The 3,504-nt window shown below is 35.0% G+C and overlaps 1 non-coding gene across 1 annotated transcript; it reads right to left on the bottom strand.

The window, feature by feature from the left end:
* Positions 1-1,068: 1,068 nt before the first annotated feature.
* On the bottom strand, positions 1,069-1,140 carry TRNAT-UGU (transfer RNA threonine (anticodon UGU)). Its single transcript has one exon. It is a non-coding gene; the product is annotated as a tRNA-Thr (tRNA).
* Between the last annotated feature and the right edge of the window lie 2,364 nt (positions 1,141-3,504).

The following is a 3,504-nucleotide window of genomic DNA, read 5'->3' as shown; positions in this document are numbered from 1 at the left end:
TTGTTAGTTACCATTACAGTGTAGTTTTGCGAAGGCTTTGGAATAATATTGCTCTAAATTTTCGATGCAAAATATGTTGTATGTTCAATTTTAAAAATATGAACGTGCAAAAAATGTTGCACAATACACTTTTGTGAAGTGCATTATAAAATCTCAGACATTGATTTCTAATTTTATCGAGTAACTTATACAATGCAAATTGTCATGAATATTATACTATTGATTTCACGTATTATGTTATTTTTTTTTTGCTGTACAAAATTCGTTTTATTAGTGCACATATTGGTTTTATTATTGCTCAAATCACATATGACTGCACACTAAAAAAAGACTGGAGTAAAGTCTTGGCAGTAGTACGGATTTCCGATGTTAATATTAGAGTTAGAACTATAACCTTACTTTGTAATAATTATTATTCAATAATGATCACCTACAAGTTGTCACTTGTCAACTTTTTGTTTATAGTCTATGGCCTACTGTAATAGGTTATTATTTACACATGACTTACTCTACAAATAAAAAATTTAAAGAATAATTTCATCCAATAAAGCATTGCTTTACAACACAAAATCATTACCAGTTGCTATTGCGTAGTTAACGACTATTAAAGTTAAGTGTTGCTTGTTTTAAATAAAATTATGTTGCAGAAATGGAAAACACATTAACAAAACTTTAAAAATAAATAGGCCGTTAACTAAATATTAGTCAGGCCAAATTAAGGATTACCTACTTGGAGAAATTGTCATGAGTCCTATAATATACAATTTTTAGTTTGAGTGTCTTGTGCTAAAAGATATACTTTTAGCTTGAAGTATTTCAAGAATCGATTTCTGCGCTATCAGAATACTATTAATTTTGTTCTTATAATTACGAGAAAGTAAATACGCGAAAAAATGAAAATAAATTAGTTTTCGGCACGCAAAATATTCATTTTTCACCAATTTCAGTAGTACGTAGTTGTTTGTTTACGTTATTGCGATGTAGATTACGTACGAGGGATCGATTTTGTGATACAATACTGTCGCTTTACCGACCTGAATAACTTAATTTCGAAATTAAAAATTCGTTTGCCCCCTGTGAGGTTTGAACTCACGACCCCTGGTTTACAAGACCAGTGCTCTGCCACTGAGCTAAGGAGGCTTGCGAGCGACAGTGTTGTTTGCACTGATAAACTCAACTGAAGGCTATATGCGCGGCATACACGTACATAGATAATACAGACGCGAGATAATACTGCTTGTGTGGCAGTACTGTCATGGCCAAACACAACCTTTGATACTCAGTTACGTCACGTGACGACATGAACTTATGACTGACAGATTCGCCTTGTTAATAGACCTCTATCGTCAAAACATAGCATTGAAGAGTGTGACAAATAAAAATGGATGTTTCGTCAATGAGTGGTGGTGTAGCAGTGCAATTTATGTTCCTACAAACTCTAATGTTCATGCATGGGTTCGATTCCTGGTACGGCTGATCATTTGCTTTTTTTTTTTCCAAAGTGCTCCCAACTATAAAGGCAAATGTTGGGTCATCCTATGGCGAAATATCGGACTCAGCTCACCAAATACCATCTTACTCTCATCAACTCACTGATGTTTTTTTATAATTTTTTTAAGTAAGTTGTCGCTGATATTGAATTGATGCTGAAGTTCTAGCGTTTTTTCGCTGTGACAAAAATTTTTGAGATGAATAGAAGACAGAAATTAATAAGTCATGTGTTCTGCTACATTATCTACGGTTCAATGCCAATGCTGGGCTAGTTTTCGATCCCGTCTGAAGAAATCTGCTAGTTTGGAGTTAAAAGAAATCGTCAAGTCAAGTTTGTAAAGCTGGAATCTAAGGGCGCAAGATCGAGAGAATGTGATGGATAGGCTTCGTATTCCAGCTACCTAAAGACTGAAGTTAAAGACACATTGGGTATATAGTACGCCGAACACAGATAATGCAACGGGTAAGGATATAAACAAACAAGTCGTCGCTGCTTGTTCGTGGAGTACAGTCAACTTCTGACAATCTGAATGTATACTAGTAAACTCATGTTTGAGCCATGATGTTCATTTTCGTCGTGATCTGTGCTGTGAATAATAACGTGAATTCGTAAGTTACAGAACTTGAACATATGCGGATGTCACTAGAAATGATTTTATGCTGCAAGAAATTATTTTAATAGTACATGACGTTATTGGTGCATGATGTAGTACAAGATATTCCCATTTTTTCGTGTTTCATTAGGATATTGCATGTCGTTCATCATTGAAAACCCACTAATTTTATATGTACTTTTCTAGAAATTCCCTAAAATGTAGATTACTTAATTTATCAATTTGAATGTTGGCAATAGACATCATGGTAGGCTAAACACCTCTATGCTAAACGTCGAGTTAATATCTTCATAATTTTCATATTTTCATGGTAGCTACTTACGGTTCTTTTGGATTACGTTCAACACACTTTGTGTGCCTTTTGATATTGCAGTGTCTTTCAGTGCACTGTTTTTGTCGCTTTTACGTTTATTTTACATAATTACATGAAATGTTGTCTATGTTGATAGTCAGGGGCGGCTCGTCCATAAGAGCTGCGGAGCTGCAGCACTCCCTGCTTTGACAGGAAAATAAAAATTATATTTATTTTAATTTTTAGAAGAATTGTTACAGCTTTTATTGGCAAATTGCTTTATATTCCATCTGACCGGGAATATGTACTATTATCTTATGCATAAACTTTTTGCGCGTCGACTGTATTGGAATTGACACTGCATTCAAAGTCGTCCTGGGTTCTGCAGTATGGTCAGCTCATGGAGAGTGTGTCTTGCATGGTCAAGGGGTAGAGAGGTGAAGGGAAGCAGAGGGAAACTGCCGCTGTTTAAAACCCATATCTCACTGCAGTAGCTTGCAGAGCCAGGCCACAAAAGAACTTTCCTCTCCTCCCATACCGTTATTGTAATGCTGCGTCAAATGGATTCTCTATTCCCTTGAAACTTAATGACAAAATGTTTATTTTCTTTTCACATACTTATTGTTGTAGAATCTTATCGAGTTAATATAACGAAACTAATATTCTCTTTTGCCTTATTATTACGTATATATCCAGCCTCCAGCAGAACCTAATATTTGCCTTAACTCAAAATGATTGCACGAGTAGAATCCTTTTGATATAGCACGTAAACTACGAAAGAGACTTCTTTTCCAGTTTTAGAAAATTGTTGACCATCAGTATATCTGAGCGTTGCTTTGGTGTGACGTCTTAATACCGTAACTTAACCAGTGCAAATTTGCAAGCATGAGTGTGTGTGAATTACAGAATATTAATTTTATTTTTCTCAACTTTCCCTTGCGGAGAAAATTGATGTAATGAAGTGAAATTAAAGGGTCGTCCGTTACCCCACTTAAATCTTACTTAAGCTTCATCGAGCCGAAATAGTGCATATATGTAAGGAAGTATAACAATGAAATTTACGCTAAGCATTTGTGGTTACGTGGATATGAACAAAAAAAATCTGTA

The sequence above is a fragment of the Periplaneta americana genome, chromosome 4 (assembly GCF_040183065.1).
Source record: "Periplaneta americana isolate PAMFEO1 chromosome 4, P.americana_PAMFEO1_priV1, whole genome shotgun sequence".
Taxonomy (NCBI): Eukaryota; Metazoa; Arthropoda; class Insecta; order Blattodea; family Blattidae; genus Periplaneta; species Periplaneta americana.
The sequence above is the reverse complement of the archived record's forward strand: the minus strand, read 5'-3'. Positions and strand labels throughout refer to the sequence as shown.